This window comes from Triticum urartu, chromosome 3A (assembly GCF_056163025.1).
Source record: "Triticum urartu cultivar PI428250 chromosome 3A, HENAU_Tu73, whole genome shotgun sequence".
NCBI lineage: Eukaryota > Viridiplantae > Streptophyta > Magnoliopsida > Poales > Poaceae > Triticum > Triticum urartu.
Window position 1 is genome coordinate 272,828,444 of NC_141875.1, and position 19,898 is coordinate 272,848,341.

General features: G+C 47.3%; 1 pseudogene; it reads right to left on the bottom strand.

Annotated features, from left to right (window-relative positions):
* Positions 1–16,344: 16,344 nt before the first annotated feature.
* Positions 16,345–19,558, bottom strand: LOC147979432 (uncharacterized; annotated as a pseudogene).
* Positions 19,559–19,898: the final 340 nt, after the last annotated feature.

A 19,898-nucleotide genomic window follows, 5' to 3' on the forward strand; every position in this document is an offset into this window, starting at 1 on the left:
CGTTGCAACCGACGTCGTCGTCTCTTCCTCCTCAGCGAGTATAGGTAGGATTCTGCATTCTTCAGCATGAATGTCCATCATTTGATGCGAAGTTAATGACATACTAGCGGCTAAACCTGCTAAGGCGCCGGCCTTTTCATTTTGACTTCGTATAACATGCTGAATATTTAGATCAGCAAACATGGACATGAGTACTTTGGCTCATTGGAAGTAAGGTATTAATTCTTCTTTCTTTACCATGTAAATTCCCAGTAGTTGGTTGATCACTAACTAAGAGTCACCATAAACAGTGAGTGAATCTAACCCCATATTCAGAGCTAATTCAAGCCCAATTATCAAAGCCTCGTATTCAGCTGAATTATTTGAAACTGCTGAAGTTAGGGTAAATGAGTACGGGATTATTCCTTCACTTGGTGTAACAAATACAACGCCTGCACCTGCCCCTGATCGTCGACATGCGCCATCGAAATACATTTGCCATGATGAACTATCAACTGATGTAGCAAACACTTCTTCATCCGGCAAGTCATCATCTATTGGAAAATCATCGGGTATTGGATGCGTGGCTAGGAAGTTAGCTAACGCTTGCCCTTTCATGGCCTTCTGTGGCACAAATTTTATATTAAATTGCGACAAAAACATTGCCCACTTAGCCAGTCTACCTGAAAGCACCATTTTACTTAAGATATACCTGAGAGGATCTGTTCTCGATACGAGGTGTACAGTATGCTCTAACATGTAATGGCACAATTTTTGTGCTGCAAACACCAATGTGAGATATATTTTTTCCATGTCCGGATAGTTGCACTCAGCCCCCACGAGGGTGCGACTAAGGTAATATAGGGACATTTCCTTTCCAGACTCATTATTCTGTGCTAAAAGAGCTCCCAAAGACATAGGCATGGCTGCCGTATATAGGATCAGAGGACGTTCCTTAACTGGTGCACCCAAGATAGGTGGGTGTATAAGGTATTTTTTAATGTCCAAGAATGCATTTTGGCATGCTTGGTCCCACTCGAATGAGACACCCTTTTTCATGAGACGTGAGAATGGTTTACATCTTCCTGATAAGTTTGAGATAAATCTCCTAATATATGCTAGGTGGCCTTGGAAACTCTTTAGTTCATGTAGGTTTGTGGGTGGTGGCATTTTAACGATCGCTTTTACTTTATCTGGGTCAATTTGGATGCCATTCTTTGTGACCACAAAACCAAGAAATTTCCCGTAAGAAACTTCGAACGCACATTTCATGGGATTCATTTTCAAGTTATGTTCCCTCAGACGCTCGAAAACCATAGCAAGATGTTTCATATGGTCTGCTTCACATTTTGATTTTACCACTATGTCATCAATATAACATTCAACGATTACATATAACAACCCATCTAAAACTATGGTCATCGCTCGTTGATATGTCACCCCTGCATTTTTGAGTCCAAATGGCATGACCTTATAACGGAATATGCCTTTGGGCGTTCTGAAAGCCGTTAGCTCTTCATTTTCTTGCACCATTTTTATTTGATTATATCCAGAATATCCATCCATAAAAGAAAATATTTCATGGTTCATGGTAGCACCGACGAGTATTTCACATATAGGTATAGGAAAATCAACTTTAGGGCATGCTTTATTTAAGTCCCTAAAGTCCACACACACACGGATTTGACCATTTTTCTTTTTAACTGGAACAATATTGGAAAGCCACTTAGGATATTTAACTTCCCTAATGAATCCAGCAGCTATAATTTTGTCGACCTCAGCTTCTATCTTGGGCAGTAGCTCGGGTCGAAATCTCCTTTGTGTTTGTTGTATTGGGGGAACATCGTCTTGCACGGCAAATCGGTGCACCACTACCTCTGGATCCAAGCCTGGCATTTCCTCATAAGTCCAAGCGAAGACATCTTTGTTTGCAGAAAGGAACTTACGATATTCCTCTTTCTTTTCTTTGGACAGACGTGCGCCAATAAAAATCGATCGAGGATCCTCGGCTGTCCCAATATTTATTTCTTCCAAGTCATCGATAGTTGGCTGATTACCATCCTCCATTTGTGGGGATGCCTCAGTTGGGTCTACAAATTCAGTCGAGGTCATGCAAACCTCATAGCCTAGCCCATGTCTTTTTTCTTTCAAAGGCTAGCCCTCGTGTAGAGCTTCGAGTTGTTCTCGGGACAACGCCTTTTCAAATGGCGCTCGCTGCCCCCGACCATCGCACAACGACGGGCCAGTGAGAGTATCATATCCCATTCTCTGCATCATATACAAAACTCGGTTATTGTACAGAGAAATAGGCAATGACTCATCATCTTTATTTTCCAAGGTGATATGAACCACTTTTTTACTTTTATTTTCACACTCATGCGACTTCTCTTTATCTTGCTCAATTTTATGTTGAACCAAAGGAGGTAAGAGCATAGGCATTTTGGTACCTCTTTTAACAGATGATTTATCGATGACATGGAATATTGGGTCACCCTCTTTCCTTTGGTCACTTGGTATATACTGATAAATCTTTCGGCCAGATGAGGATTCTGCAGAATTTTTCTTTACCATATTTGATTCAGGTACTACTACAGGCCTTGGCTTGTGTACTTTTTCAACGGGCTCAAAGTAGAATTTGGCATCAGCGTAGAAAGATTCAGCTACGGTGAATGGTCTCTTATCTGCAAATATTCTTATTGTTTCTCCAAATTGCTCTTTGTACTTGACACACTGATGGAGTGTAGATGGCACAACCTGATTTTCATGCAACCATGGTCGGCCCAACAGTGCATTGTAAGATGTGGCTGCATCAATCACATGGAATCTCACGTATGTAGATAACGCTTCCATTTTTAGTACCAAGGAAATGGTACCCATGGCCTCTTGACCTAAGGAGAAGTGCTCCGTTGTTAGCTGTATCCTGACAAGCAACAAGTAAGTGTGCTATGTGCTCATGGGGAGATCCACTCCCGTTGAACTTACTAAGCTGCGGCTGCCTAGAATTTGTTGGGAAAGGAACTAGGTCCACATCAGGTGGGTACGGCTTAACATACCCTGGCTGCATCGAGTACTGAGTTTGCATTAATTGTGACTTTAACCCTTCAGCGATCATTCTTTGGATCGCCTCAAGGTTAAGCCCTGCTCCTCCATGTTGGCTGCTAGCACTTGCGCAAACTTCCCCTTCATTTCCTCTTCTCTGGTTATTGCTCATATGAATTCGAAGGGCTGCTAGCTCGTCTTCCTTTTGCTGAAGCGCTGCCGTAAGGTTGGCTAATTGCTCCTCAACGGGACGAGTTTCATTCGCAGCTAGGACTTGTTTTGTATGCTTTGCACCATGGTGAAGTTCTATCTCATTCTTAGAAGGACAAGGAGTGCTATCTGATAGGGGATTGTAAGACCTCCCATTGCTTGACCCAAGTTCTTCATGATCTGAACCCTTCTGGCTCTGCGTCGTGCGGCGAGGACCTTCTACAACAGTCTTATGTGCCTTCTTCCTCTTGAAGTGTATTGACGCTGAGGAGGTCTCGCTACTATTGTTTGTCACCCCTTTGACACCAACTGGCATTGCGTTGAATACTTCAAATGAGTTGCCAAAGATCTTCTTACGAGTTGGCCATGGAGCGAGAGTTCTGGTAGTCTTGTTTTTTGTACTTCCATTTCTTTTGCCCCATTTCCTCAACTGACTTGGCTTGTTGATGGAGAATTTCTTCCTTGTATTCTGCTATACCCTGAATCAACTCGTACTGCCATCTCTCTTTGTTTTAGGGAAGCCCGCTTTTTGCGTGCATGAGCAGCCTGCTTCACATACTCTTGTCGTCGTGGATTTGCCTTCACAAATTCTTCATATTCTGGCCATTTTGATAGAGTTTCTACACGACGCATGATGGCGCCACCAACATTATCAGTAGAGATAGAGCATCCTGGAAGTATTTCCTTCAGAGCTTGGCAAACATTCCGTGTCATGATGGCATGGAAGCTAGCATGGCTCCCCCACGGATCCTTGCATTGATCTTCCTTTCTCTATTTCTGATGGGATATGCCACTTGCTTCCGCTGTTGATTGGTCATGTCTGCATCAGTTGCCACTGGGAATCAAGCCATGCACGGTGAGCACTCTGCCGTCGACGGCGACGCCGTGCTGGATCAACTGAGCCTTCAAATGATGGTCTCGGTGCTGGCACCGATTAGGACAAAGGATCTGATATTGTAGCGGTTGGATCCACATGACCAGCTTGGAAGTCATCTGAAGTGAAAACACCCCCTGCCACTGGAGCGAGCGTCTATTGCTTGGCTCACCCTCTAGGCATGGTCCAATGGGATTATAACCCATGGTGGGGAAATATTCAGGTGCGTTAACACAAAGTTGGTTTCTTGGACGAGCCGATCCTTCATGTGCGGAAGACTCGGTGTCCTCAGCCATTACACCTTTTCCTTTGTCCGCGGAGCAAGCCCTTTGAGCTGCCCCTACGTTGCTTGGGATAAGCTTATGTGAGCTTTCTCCTGACCCTTCACGTGCGCCCACCCTAAGTTTTGAAGGTGTAAGGGGCACTGCGACTTTGGTCGATGTAGTTGAAGCAGATTGTCTTGGCGATGCCACCTTTAGTGATCCCGTCTGTTTTGCAAGAACAGGCCACTCTTCGGGTATCATGCGAACAACCTTTGCTGGCACCTCCTGGCTGATGACCTTGGTAGGTGACATCTTTGTGAAACCAGGAGGAACTAAAGTAGATGAAGAAGCTTCGCGTACATGCTGATCCTTAGATGCTCTTGCAGCTGCACGCATCCTTCTCTTTACTGACTTTGTGAGAACAGGAGTAAACCTTTCCTTCAGTGCAGAAGAGACTTCCCTTTCTTATGACTTAGTTGGGGATGCAGCTGTTGTTTCCAAACTCTTGCTAACTGCAGCCACAAGCAGACCAATAGGCACATCTAGCCAGAGATTGCCAAAGCGGAGAGTGACAAATTGCTGGACCTGTCCCTCCATACCTTCAAAATAAAAAAACCATATATTAGTTTTCTTCATCTACTTTTTTTATATGCGTACATAATGTTTTATGCTTTATGTACTATGGATATATGCATACATAATGTTTTATGCTTTATGTACTATGGAAATTCATATGTTGTAATCATATGTTGGAATTCAAAGATGAGGGGAGAAATATGTCCCAGTGGGCGTGTCAGAATCTGATGACGGGAAAATGGTGGGCGTGAGACACGCATCCACGTCATTGATACAGAGTGAATTTTAAATGCATAAAATAAAAATATAATCAAACATTGCAGGTACTTTATTTCCAGAACTCTTACATTTACATAAAAATTCTGTCAATTACATCTCCGAAGAGAAAATCCCTGATTAAGAATTCCAACATATCTATTACATAGGATTACATCATATGCCTATTACAAATATACTACAAGAGAAATCCTCCTCGCGGTCGACGATGCACATACTCCTCCATCATTTCATGTGTGATGTATGTGGATATATTTTCCTGGCATGCAACAATTTGTTCATGTTCAACCTCATTTATATGTAGAATGGAGATTGATTTTGGCTAGGCCTAATTTTATCCTACATTTGGCACATAGGATATGGGTATGTATTTTCCTTTAGGATTTTTGCACGATATATTTGGTTGGTGGCATGGATATACTTGACATGCCAATTTTAATAAGTTTTGCATCATCACATTACTACCATCATTGCGTAGCACTGGTATGGTGCCCACATGTAGCGTAACAGATTGAAGCTTTCTGACACAATCTTGGTGCTTTTTTATGGTGCATGTGATATATGTCATGTCTTGTTGACTCTGAGCCCAGACAGTATCAAGCCTGATCTGAGTGAAATTTGCTTATGATATTTTTTGTTTGTTTGAAGCCTATGTGGGCTACATGGAATATGCTTTATCATGTATTTTGTCGACCTCAGCTTCTATCTTGGGGAGTAGCTTGGGTCGAAATCTCCTTTGTGTTTGTTTTACTCGGGGAACATCGTCTTGCACGGCAAGTCGGTGCACCGCTACCTCTGGATCCAAGCCTGGCATTTCCTCATAAGTCCAAGAGAAGACATCTTTGTTTGCAGAAAGGAACTTACGATATTCCTCTTTCTTTTCTTTGGACAGACGTGCGCCAATAAAAATCGGTCAAGGATCCTCGGCTGTCCCAATATTTATTTCTTCCAAGTCATCGATAGTTGGCTGATTACCATCCTCCATTTGTGGGGATGCCTCAGTTGGGTCTACAAATTCAGTCGAGGTCATGCAAACCTCATAGCCCAGCCCATGTCTTTTTCTTTCAAAGGCTAACCCTCGTGTAGAGCTTCGAGTTGTTCTCGGGACAACGCCTTTTCAAATGGCGCTCGCTGCCCCCGACCATCGCACAACGACGGGCCAGTGAGAGTATCATATCCCATTCTTTGCATCATATACAAAACTCGGTTATCGTACAGAGAAATAGGCAATGACTCATCATCTTTATTTTCCAAGGTGATATGAACCACTTTTTTACTATTATTTTCACACTCATGCGACTTCTCTTTATCTTGCTCAATTTTATGTTGAACCAAAGGAGGTTGGAGCATAGGCATTTTGGTACCTGTTTTAACAGATGATTTATCGATGACATGGAATATTGGGTCACCCTCTTTCCTTTGGTCACTTGGTATATACTGATAAATCTTTCGGCTAGATGAGGATTCTGCAGAATTTTTCTTTACCATATTTGATTCATGTACTACTACAGGCCTTGGCTTGTGTACTTTTTCAATGGGCTCAAAGTAGAATTTGGCATCGGCGTAGAAAGATTCAGCTACGGTGAATGGTCTCTTATCTGCAAATATTCTTATTGTTTCTCCAGATTGCTCTTTGTACTTGACACACTGATGGAGTGTAGATGGCACAACCTGATTTTCATGCAACCATGGTCGGCCCAACAGTGCATTGTAAGATGTGGCTGCATCAATCATATGGAATCTCACGTATGTAGATAACGCTTCCATTTTTAGTACCAAGGAAATGGTACCTGTCAGTGTCAAAACCGGCGGATCTCGGGTAGGGGGTCCCGAACTGTGCGTCTAGGCCGGATGGTAACAGGAGGCAAGGGACAGGAAGTTTTACCCAGGTTTGGGCCCTCTCGACGGAGGTAAAACCCTAGGTCCTGCTTGATTAATATTGATGATATGGGTAGTACAAGAGTAGATCTACCACGAGATCGGAGAGGCTAAACCCTAGAAGCTAGCCTATGGTATGATTGTTGTTGTGTATGTTGTCCTACGGACTAAAACCCTCCGGTTTATATAGACACCGGAGAGGGTTAGGGTTACACAAAGTCGGTTACAATGGTAGGAGATCTGCATATCCGTATCGCCAAGCTTGCCTTCCACGCCAAGGAAAGTCCCTTCCGGACACGGGACGAAGTCTTCAATCTTGCATCTTCATAGTCTAGGAGTCCAGCTGAAGGTATAGTCCGGCCATCCGGACACCCCCTAATCCAGGACTCCCTCAGTAGCCCCTGAACTAGGCTTCAATGACGACGAGTCCAGTGCGCAGATTGTCTTCGGCATTGCAAGGCGGGTTCCTCCTCCAAGTACTTCATAGAAGATTTTGAACACAAAGATAGTGTCCGGCTCTGCAAAATAAGTTTCCACATATTGCCATAGAGAGAATAACATTTACACAAATCTAATCTGCTGACATATTCCGTAGTGTGACACACCACGGCCAAGCCTTTATCTGAGTTGTTTCATTATCCCACCTCAGCGCGTCATGCGAGGCGGTCTCCTTGGCACGTCTTGTTAAAGCAGAGATCGTGTCCCCTTATTTCGGGATTCTCATCACTACGGGCGTGGGTAACCCAACCGCTTCTAGGACTCCTAGATTATAGGCAAGTCCAAACGGACACGGAGAGGACACTTGATATTCACCCTCTTTATAAAGGGGACAAGGCTTTTATTTTTCCCTCCCGCGCTCAATCGAATCCTTCCCCCACCTCAAGCTCAAATGCCTGAAGTTCAGGTCAGGTACTCCGAACCTTCAGTCATGTCCGGATCTAGCCTTCAAGGCCGATGGGTGCCTTCCCCCGTCACGGAAGAAGACATCAAAAAGTTGAGGGAGGCCAGATATCTGACCGCCGAGATTTTGCATCGGCTGCCTCCCCGAGGGCAGGCCGTCCCCACCCCTGAACCCAACGAGAACGTCGTGTTCGTCTCCCACTTCCTCCGAGGTCTAGGCCTTGCTCTGGATCCTTTCGTCAGGGGTTTGATGTTTTATTACGGGCTAGACTTCCATGATCTAGCTCCGGACTCCTTTCTTCATATCACGACATTTATTGTCGTGTGCGAGGCCTTCCTCCGAGTTACCCCTCACTTTGGCCTATGGCTCAAGACCTTTGAAGTAAAGCCGAAGATGATCGAGGGGCAACATGCAACGTGTGGAGGTGCCTCAATACGCAAGATGACGGGAGCTCCGTGGCCCAAAGGTTCCATCCCAGAGGTGTCTGAATTGTGGCAACAGGAGTGGTTCTACATCACGGCTCCTAGAAGTGCCAAGTGGGCGGTCGCCCCTGTTTTCCACTCGGGCCCTCCACCACAACTGATGTCATGGATCAGCAGAGGTCTGAGCTGTGGTCCAGCCAAGGACGTGCCTATACTGCAAAGCCGCATTCGAGATCTCTTCAATGGAGATTTCAGTTTGGTTGGGTAATACAAGTTATGCTGGTTCGTCAAGTCCAGCCTTGCAAACGCCGGCCTCTTTGCCTATGGGAGTTCAATCCCGAGGAACCGCGTGTCATTCAAAATTTTCTCGGCCTGACGCACGAGGAGATGTACAAGTCATTCTTCGGACCTCAGGCGGAGTGTCCGGAAATCACCGAGGACGTGGGCCTGAGTAGTAACCGCGCCGCCGAACAGGTAAGGCATCTTCCGGCCGAACATACTATCTCTCCTTTGTTACGAAGTTATTTCTGAGAGTTTGCTTTTTGACCAGGACTGGCTAACAAAGGCGAAGTTGATTCGGTGTTCGGCCCCCCTCCCTGAGGGTTTGGAAAATCCGGTATTGGAAAAGATGCTCCAGACCGCACCTTGCCCAGAGCCCTTGAAGGAAGATACTGTGGAGGATAATACGGGCGGACGCGGGCCCCCAACGCTGCCCATTCTAACTGAGGGAGCGAGCATCTCCATGAAGGAAGACGACCAGAAGAGGAAAAGGACTGCGCCTGGGGATTCGGAAGCCGAAGCTTCCAAACGGGAGAAGAAGTCTCCCACAGAGGGTCCTACCTTGGGGGGCGCTGTTGCCGCACAAAGTCCGCGGGGGGATCAATTCTCCCGCGAGTCGTAAGTGACCTGAAGTACTTTAATAGTACAGATATGCCATCTTTTGCTTCTGAGAAAATAACCACCGCATATATTTTTGCAGTTCGGGCCTTAACCCCTCTCAAATGAGCTCGTCTTCGGGGGATCTTCTTCCAGAGATGATGGAGAGCGAAACGCCTCCTCCGGACTCCTCCGCTCCGGAAGCGGGCGACCCTGAAGTGTCGTCGCGGAGGGCCTCTCCGAGTCCGGTGAGATCGGAAGATAATCCCATTGATCCCCGGAGCTCCCAGTGTCTGGCTCCCGAAGAGAGCAGACAAAAGAGTCCGGCACCATATAGTGTGCGATCGGATGTTCTGAGGGAGTTGGTGGGGCGAGCGGCCATCTCAGATGAACACCGTGTGCTGATGAATACGGAGATGGAGAGAATATCGTCCGCCGAAAGCGGATTGCATGAAGCTTTTATGAGTCTATTGAGAGGCTTTGAGGTACGTAAAAGAATGTATGATAGTCCTGCACATGCTAGGTGTGCCCTGTGTAGATAGTAGCCCCTGAGACTCTGGTTGTCGTCGGAAACGATGGCGAACAGAGGATCATATTCCCAGGTAATAACCATACTGCCTCTATGTGCAGGTGATGGAAGCTCCGGTGGCTAGCCGGACTAGCGAATTTGCCCATTTAGAACGGCAGTTGGATGCGGCAGACGCCGACATCGAGCTTGTTAACAAAAGGCTTGACGAGGCACAGGGTAAGTGTCATTATCTGGTAAAGGCCACATAGGAAGAGCAGCATGATGCCAGTATCTTTAATATGTTGTGACTGTAGATGGAGCTGCCACTGTTGAAGCCTTGCAGGCAGAACTTGCCCGAGCCAAGGAACAAGCGAGGTTGGGTAATGCGGCTGCTTTGAAGGCGGCCGAAGAGTTGCAAGCCGAGAAGGCCGCGCATGGCGAGAGCCGAGACAAAATGGCCAAGATGGCCATAGAATTAAAAGCCGCCGCCGACCGTTGCCGGGTTCTTGAAAAGGAAAACCAAGCGAAGGCATCGGACCTTGAGAAGGCTGCTGCGACGAAAAAGGACCTCCGCTCTGCTATGAGGGCAAAGAAGGAGGAGCTGCAGGAAGCCGGGGATGTTGTAGCTGGGAAATCCTTTATGTTGCGGAGGAAGTTCGGAGATCCACGATATGCCCCTCTGGATCGGCTGTGGAGTTCGGAGGATGTATATATGGATTTGGCGGCGAGCGCTGCTGATGCGGCCAAGTATTTCTAGGGTCAGACGGACCGTGAAGTAGACCAGCTGTTTTGGAGACAATTCCATTCTCCCGAGCGTCCGCTTTCATTGACTGACCAATTAGCCGAACGGGCCAAACTAAATAGGTTGTCCGGACTTTCCATGAGGTCTGTTGTGGATCAGCTATGGCCGGAAAGGTCAAAACCGAACAACTATTTCAGCTTGGTGCAGCAGTTCCTTGACGTGGTGCCGCGCATTAATGCGATGAAGAGGTCGGTGTGCATAGAGGCCGCACGGATGGCCTTTGCCCATGTTAAAGCATACTGGGTGGAGATGGATGCTACCAATGTTGCAGCGCGGGATTCGGCTATAGGTCGAAAGGATGCTGAGCACTACTTTGAAGAAGTTCTTGAGGGTGCCCGTTTGATAGAGACCCAGTGCTCAAACAATATTATGTTTGAGTGATATGTAATCTCATTGTAAGCGAAATGCTTTTATAAATTTTTATAAGGCTATTTTTATACTTTTGCCTGAAAGTAATATGATGCCTCCTGGGCGGCCGTTTATGTATACATGTGTATAACCTGAAAGATTGCAGTCGTCGGCTTCAACTCCCACGCATATAATGCAGAGGTGTTCGCAAAAACACGCGTTCACACTTAACCCAACGTCTTGGTCCTATTAAGGAGGTGATAGCGGAGCGAGCGAGGCAACCGGACTATAATGCTTTAGCACTTTCACTTAGCCATAGGAGTTTGACAGTGGGGCTACTAGATAGCCCCTGGTGGCTCCGCACTCTCCCGATTCCGGGGTGCGTACATGCCTGGCCGGAAAACGGCCCTTCGTTAAGGCGGAGGAATTCTAACATTCCCACAGGTCATCGAGTGGTTGAACAGTCTCACGCTATATCATGACAGTCAGTTTTCGGCTTTCTCTACTAAGGTGCTCGTCCGGATGAACCAGGGCACAGTCGCAGTAGTTCTCCTGGTGCTACCTTAGCCGGTAAAGAGGAACGTAAGGCACCAAAACACAGGAGCCGGGCAAACCCAACATTTGACCAAAGACAATGATTCGGAGCTGATGCATATAGGGCCAAACTCGCGACGCCGAACACTCCCTAAGGTATTCGGTCTTTGTGGTATAAACCGGGCCTAAATAATGGCCTTTGTAAGAAGCCCCTTGTGTCCAGGTACGTGCATTGTTCTGGCGTGGCCACATGCCAAGACGTCAACATCCTTCTCAATGGTGGATACGTATCAACAAGAGACAGTAAAAAAGGTTTACGCAGGGTCTTAATCTAAAAAGAATCCTTGGAGCGGGTCCCTGCTGCACGTCTGCGCCTGTGTCTCTGTTGTGCCATATCCTGGACGGGTGTAGCACGATGATCGTCTGTAAAAGAGAGGAAGTTAAGTGAAAAAGTTGTCATGCAAAAAGATAGTTTTGAAAGAAACCATGTATAATTCAAGATGATAAGAAATTGCCACTTGTCTGCGCGCCTTGAGCCCCTTGTATTGACAAATAGGGGTGTGACCACTTATTCGGTATGAATAGCGGCGCCGGACTTGATTAGTTGTGTCTGAGGTCTTGATGACCTATTGGGATGCTTTCACTGGTCCGGGCGCCTTTAGTGTGCGGCTGCCAAGGCAGCCGCACTCTCTTCGGCGCGCAGAGATCGCTTGATATTTCCGTTCACTGAAATGATGCCACGTGGACCGGGCATCTTGAGTGTGAGGGAGGCGTAGTGTGGTATTGCATTAAAGCGAGCGAAAGCTTCGCGTCCGAGCAGTGCTTGATAGCCACTTTGAAACGGAGCGATGTGGAAGGTTAAATGCTCGTGACGGAAGTTATCGGGGGAGCCGAATATAACTGTAGTAGGAGGGAGCCCGTACAACGAGCCCCTGGGCCTGGCGTTACTCCTTTAAAGGTAGTATTGCTATGGCGAATTTGTGTTGGGTCTAACCCCATCCCGCAGATTGTATCCTGATATATTAAGTTTAGGCTGCTGCCGCCGTCCATCAAGACTCGTGTGAAGTGATATCCGCCAATTACTGGGTCTAATACCAGGGCAGCCCATCCTACGTGTCGGATACTTGCTGAGTAATCGCGATGGTCGAAAGTGATTGGTTGAGACGACCAGTGGCAGGACTTCGCGGTGACAGGCACTTGGGTATATTTTCCTGGGAGTGCCGTGTTGTTTTTTCCCTTGATCACGTGTAACACGTTTACTGTTTTGACTTCTGGTGGAAATTTCTTTTGTTCCGCCGTGTCTTGCTTGGGAGGCTCGTCCTCGTCTTCACTTGCCGGACTGCTTGAAGACCCAACATTCTCTGTGGGTATGATTAGCAGGTTTACCAAGGGTACTATGGATCTGACATACTTGGTCCAGAATTTTGTTGAGGCTGGACAGTTCATCCCTGGTGCCTTTAGGGGGCGGCTTTTGACCTGGCCGAGAGCTTTTGAATCCGGCATTTACTGCCGTGCCCTTCGTGCTGTCTTCTTTATTCCGGCATTTGTTATTGTTGTTGCACCGTGATTTCCCGTTTCCATCTCTAACTTCAGATGTACTGGGGTCACTGGTGCTGCATCTGGCTAGCCAGCTGTCCTCACCCGCGCAAAAGCGGGTCATGAGGTTTGTTAATGCGGCCATCGTTCTCGGCTTATTTTGGCCGAGGTGTCTGGCGAGCCATTCATCACGGATGCTATGCTTGAAAGCTGCCAAGGCTTCGGCGTCCGGACAATTGACAATCTGGTTCTTTTTAGTAAGAAACCTGTTCCAAAGCTTTCGGGCTGACTCTCCAGGCTGTTGAGTTATATGACTCAAATCGTCCGCATCCGGAGGTCGGACATAAGTCCCTTAAAAATTTGCCCGAAAGGCGTCTTCGAGCTCTTCCCAACTTCCAATGGAGCTTTCGGGGAGGCCTTTGAGCCAGTGATGAGCTGGCCCTTTGAGCTCGAGGGGTAAGTACTTGATGGCGTGGAGATCATCTCCTCGAGCCATATGGATGTGAAGGATGTAGTCCTCAATCCAGACCCCAGGGTCTGTTGTTCCGTTGTATGCCTCTATGTTTATGGGCTTGAATCCCTCTGGAAATTCATGGTCCAGCACCTCATCGGTGAAACATAGGGGGTGTGCGGCACCCCTGTAGCTGGGTGTACCGCATTGTTCAGATGTCTGTTGTGTTGCATTGTATGCTGGGGCGCGCTTGCGTGGTCCATAGATGGATCTTGTTGCGCCGTCCTTTGGGTCCGCGCCCTCGCATGGGCCGCGTATTGTATTGTGAGCGGCGTTGTATGCCGCTCTGTGTTGGTAGAGGGGTCGTCTATCCGACCAGGTGGCTGCTTTGATATTTGGTTGTGGGGGGTCTGAAGCCTCCTCATCGAATTCGGGTAGCAGCTTCCGCTTTGGGTAGCTCTTGGAGGGGCGATTGTCGCTGTACCTTGCTGCAGTGTTGAGTATTTTACTCCATCTGATTTGGAGTGTGTCTTGCGCAGCCTTGAGCCTTTGCTTCTGCTTTTTAAGACTCCTCGCGGTGGCGACAAGCCTTTTACGGGCATTCTGCTGCTCCGGGTGCCTGTCCGGCATTATGTCGTCCGGACCATTATCCTTGATAGAATTTGTTTGTTCGGTTTGATTATCCGGATTGCCGTTGTCCGGCAGCAGTTCGCCCTGCTCCAGCGCTGGGTCTGTGTGATCGCTATTTCTTTCGAGGCGGGATTTGGGGCGGCGCTTGCGTCGCCGCTTTGACTGCCTTTCAAGGGAACAAGCCTTCGGTGCGTCCTCCCGCTCCTCGTCATCATCTTTTGGTGCGTTCACCATGTATACGTAATATGACGAGGTGGCGTTCCAGGGCCCGATAGGCGCTGGTTCTTTATCGTCTCCTTCATCGGCGTCCATACCGTCGATGTATTCGGAGTCGAAGTCGAGCATGTCGGTTAAATCGTTGACAGTGGCTACAAAGTGGGTGGTGGGTGGGTTTTGAATTTCTTCATCGTCCGAATCCCAACCTTGCTGACCGTAGTCTGGCCAGGGCTCTCCTGATAAAGAGAGAGACTTCAGTGTCTTCAGAATATCGCCGAAAGGCGAGTGCTGAAAGATGTCCGCGGCAGTAAACTCCATAATCGGCGCCCAATCGGATTCGATCGGCAGGGGCGCGGAGGGTTCGGAGTCCGGAGAGGAGTCCGGCTCCTTGGAGTCACGAGTCTCGCAGAGTGCGGGGCTGGTGTTCGGCTCGATCACCGTTGGGATCGCAGCCCCCGAGGCGGCGTCCAACCACCCATCCTCGATCGGCGCAGTTGGCTCCGAATTAAGGGTCGAAGCAATGCGGGTGCGGCCTCCAGGGCACTGTTCGGCGTCAGAGCTAGATCATGCTCGTCGTGATAGTGCGGTGCGCTCGGCAGTGGCTCGAATCCGTCGAAGATCAAGTCCCCGCGGATGTCAGGGGCATAGCTTTCAAATCTGACCTGACGGCCAGAGGCATAGCTTTCGATCTGCTCCAGATGGCCAAGTGAATTGGCCCGCAGTGTGAAGCCGCCGAAGACGAAGATCTGTCCGGGGAGGAAGGTCTCACCCTAGACTGCATCGCCATTGATGATCGTAGGAGCCATCAAGCCCGATGGCGACGACACAGAGGAACTCCCAATGAAAGCACCAATGTCGGTGTCAAAACCGGCGGATCTCGGGTAGGGGGTCCCGAACTGTGCGTCTAGGCCGGATGGTAACAGGAGGCAAGGGACACGAAGTTTTACCCAGGTTCGGGCCCTCTCGATGGAGGTAAAACCCTACGTCCTGCTTGATTAATATCGATGATATGGGTAGTACAAGAGTAGATCTACCACGAGATCGGAGAGGCTAAACCCAAGAAGCTAGCCTATGGTATGATTGTTGTTGTGTATATTGTCCTATGGACTAAAACCCTCCGGTTTATATAGACACCGGAGAGGATTAGGGTTACACAAAGTCGGTTACAATGGTAGGAGATCTGCATATCCGTATCGCCAAGCTTGCCTTCCACGCCAAGGAAAGTCCCTTCCGGACACGGGACAAAGTCTTCAATCTTGCATCTTCATAGTCCAGGAGTCCGGCTGAAGGTATAGTCCGGCCATCCGGACACCCCCTAATCCAGGACTCCCTCAGTACCCATGGCCTCTTGACCTAACTGGTTAAAGCCGTGAATGACCATATTTGACCGACTCAAATCCTTAGGGGAATATCCAATCCTTTTCAAAGTACGCAGAGGCAACAAATTTATGGCGGATCCACCATCTATCATTATGCGATTTGTTGGCAAGTCATCAATCTCACCAAACATAAGAAGAGGTCTGTTATGCTTCTTTGCTCCTAAAAACATGTCCTCAGCCGTGAATGTAATATTTAACACATCATTTAATTCAGCTTCAGTCTGTGAGACTTCCACTCTATAATCTTCAGGAAATGACAATGCTGTAACTAGTGCCTTACGTAAATCCGAGGAAAGAGACAAAGCATCATACACAAAAAAGCATAGCTGGTATTTTCTTCAAATGAGAGATTACATCATACTTGACGACACCTTAGAAGGCGGGTCAATTGTCTCATTCTCAGTTACATCTTTGTTCCTAGGCTCCTTTCTAGGTGGAGGATGTGGGTCAGCTAACTGGCGACCTGATCTAAGGTGGACTTGATCCACTTCTGGCGCATCTTCTTTGGGGAAGTGAAGAGACTCGCTATCATCCTCAAACACACCTATAGTGAGAACGTTGAATTCTTCACTAGGCGGAACCTTCATGCGTTTCGCCAGATGCTGATATTTCTTTGGTATGAAGCGTAGAGGAGCGACATCTTCCATCACTCGGGGTAGTACATGGCGTTTTGGCCGGTGTTCCCTCCAATCTCGGGGTTCTCGAGAAGCTGGTACACTGGGCCATCCATCACGGCTGTAGGGAATGTGAGCCTCTCTTTTACGCTGACCCTGGGACGTGGTCCTATGACTGAGGTACGGGAGGAAGCCTGAAGAGATAATTGGGGCAAATTCATATCCTGATGTAAAAATCATATCATCATAAGTTGGCCTCATATTTGAATATGCGCAACTCACCGAGCTATCTTGAAGAGTGGCAACATTTGCTGTAGCCATCTTCTTTCCTTTCTTTAAGCTTTTGAGGAGATCCGTATCAATGGTCCCCTCATCGATCATTTTCTGTATGATATTCTTCACAACAAAGCAATCTTTGAGTGTATGGCCCAAAATGCGATGGTAGTGACAGAAATTTGGGTCATTAAATTTTCAAGCTTCTTCTGGCCTTTTGGGCTTGGGAAGTTCTATAAGACTCAACTCCTTTAAACCATTAAAAAGGTCATCAATTTCTTCTACAGGAAAAGAATACTCCCTGTTTTGTTGCTCGCTGAGAGTTGGCCTCCTACTGACCTGTGCATCTCGCTGCCCTTGATTCCCTATAGGTGCTCTTCTGGGCTGAAACTAAGGTTTTACCGTCGTTGTCTCCATGGCTTGTGCAGACTTGGGTTTCATTGGCAACTTTTCACGCTGACCACCTTTGTCTGTAGGCTTGTTGAACATCATTTTTGTTCGACGAGCGACAAGCTGCATAAAATTTTCTATATCCGTGGATTTTGAAGCTAACTCTTCAAACGTGATGGGCCTCACTCCTTGTAACTGGACAGCCACTTCTGAGCGGAGATTGTTCATGCACATGTGCACTGCTTCTGGCTCAGTGATTGGCTGTGGGCAATGAAGACTTAGGTTTCTCCATGTATTTATGAAATCAGCCGCCCTCTCGTTGAACCCTTGTTCAGTTTGCGTCTACTCAGTTATGCCCACCGTCCTCTGTGTGCTATAAAACCGCTCGAGGAATGAGTTTTGCATTTGTTCCCATGTTTTTATAGAGCTTGGAGGCAGCTTGCTGTACCAAGTGAAGGCACGCCCAGACAATGTCTCTACAAACTGCCTAAGGAGAAGTGCTCCGTTGTTAGCTGTATCCTGACAAGCAACAAGGAAGTGTGCTATGTGCTCATGGGGAGATCCACTCCCGTTGAATTTACTAATCTGCGACTGCCTGTAATTTGTTGGGAAAGGAACTAGGTCCAGATCAGGTGGGTATGGCTTAACATACCCTGGCTGCATCGAGTACTGAGTTTGCATTAATTACGACTTTACCCCTTCAGCGATCATTCTTTGGATCGCCTCAAGGTTAAGCCCTGCTCCTCCATGTTGGCTGCTAGCACTTGCGCAAACTTCCCCTTCATTTCATTTGCTCTGGTTATTGCTCATATGAATTCCAAGGACTGCTAGCTCATCTTCCTTTTGCTGAAACGCTGCCGTAAGGTTGGCTAATTGCTCCTCAACGGGACGAGTTTCATTCGCAGCTAGGACTTGTTCTGTATGCTTTGCACCATGGTGAAGTTCTATCTCATTCTCAGAAGGACAAGGAGTGCTATCTAATAGGGGATTGTAAGACCTCCCATTGCTTGACCCAAGTTCTTCATGATCTGAACCCTTTTGGCTCTGTGTCGTGCGACGAGGACCTTCTACAACAGTCTTATGTGCCTTCTTCCTCTTGAAGTGTATTGACGCTGAGGAGGTCTCGCTACTATTGTCTGTCACCCCTTTGACACCAACTGGCATTGCGTTGAATACTTCAAATGAGTTGCCAAAGATCTTCTTACGAGTTGGCCATGGAGCGAGAGTTCTGGTAGTCTTGTTTTTTGTACTTCCATTTCTTTTGCCCCATTTCCTCCACTGACTTGGCTTGTTGATGGAGAATTTCTTTCTTGTATTCTGCTATACCCTGAATCAACTCGTACTGCCATCTCTCTTTGTTTTAGGGCAGCCCGCTTTTTGCGTGCATGAGCAGCCTGCTTCACATACTCTTGTCGTCGTGGATTTGCCTTCACAAATTCTTCATATTCTGGCCATTTTGATAGAGTTTCTACACGACGCATGATGGCGCCACCAACATTATCAGTAGAGATAGAGCATCCTGGAAGTATTTCCTTCAGAGCTTGGCAAACATTCCGTGTCATGATGGCATGGAAGCTAGCATGGCTCCCCCACGGATCCTTGCATTGATCTTCCTTTCTCTATTTCTGATGGGATATGCCACTTGCTTCCGTTGTTGATTGGTCATGTCTGCATCAGTTGCCACTGGGAATCAAGCCATGCACGGTGAGCACTCTGCCGTCGACGGCGACGCCGTTCTGGATGAACTGAGCCTTCAAATGATGGTCTTGGTGCTGGCACCGATTAGGACAAAGGATCTGATATTGTAGCGGTTGGATCCACATGACCAGCTTGGAAGTCATCTGAAGTGAAAAACACCCCCTGCCACTGGAACGAGCATCTATTGCTTGGCTCACCCTCTAGGCATGGTCCAATGGGATTATAACCCATGGTGGGGAAATATTCAGGTGCATCAACACGAAGTTGGTTTCTTGGACGAGCCGATCCTTCATGTGTGGAAGACTCGGTGTCCTCAGCCATTACACCTTTTCCTTTGTCCGCGGAGCAAGCCCTTTGAGCTGCCCCTATGTTGCTTGGGATAAGCTTATGTGAGCTTTCTCCTGACCCTTCACGTGCGCCCACCCTAAGTTTTGAAGGTGTAAGGGGCACTACGACTTTGGTCGATGTAGTTGAAGCAGATTGTCTTGGCGATGCCACCTTTAGTGATCTCGTCTGTTTTGCAAGAACAGGCCACTCTTCGGGTATCATGCAAACAATCTTTGCTGGCACCTCCTGGCTCATGACCTTGGTAGGTGACATCTTTGTGAAACCAGGAGGAACTAAAGTAGATGAAGAAGCTTCGCATACATGCTGATCCTTAGATGCTCTTGCAGCTGCACGCATCTTTCTCTTTACTGACTTTATGAGAACAGGAGTAGACCCTTCCTTCAGTGCAGAAGAGACTTCCCTTTCTTATGACTTAGTTGGGGATGCAGCTGTTGTTTCCAAACTCTTGCTAACTGCAGCCACAAGCGGACCAATAGGCACATCTAGCCAGAGGTCGCCAAAGCGGAGAGTGACAAATTGCTGGACCTGTCCCTCCATACCTTCAAAATAAAGAAAACCATATATTAGTTTTCTTCATCTACTTTTTTTATATGCGTACATAATGTTTTATGCTTTATGTACTATGGATATATGCGTACATAATGTTTTATGCTTTATGTACTATGGAAATTCATATGTTGTAATCCTATGTTGGAATTCAAAGATGAGGGGAGAAATATGTCCCAGTGGGCGTGTCAGAATCTGATGATGGGAAAATGGTGGGCGTGAGACATGCATCCACGTCATTGATACAGAGTGAATTTTAAATGCATAAAATAAAAATAGAATCAAACATTGCAGGTACTTTATTTCCAGAACTCTTACATTTACATAAAAA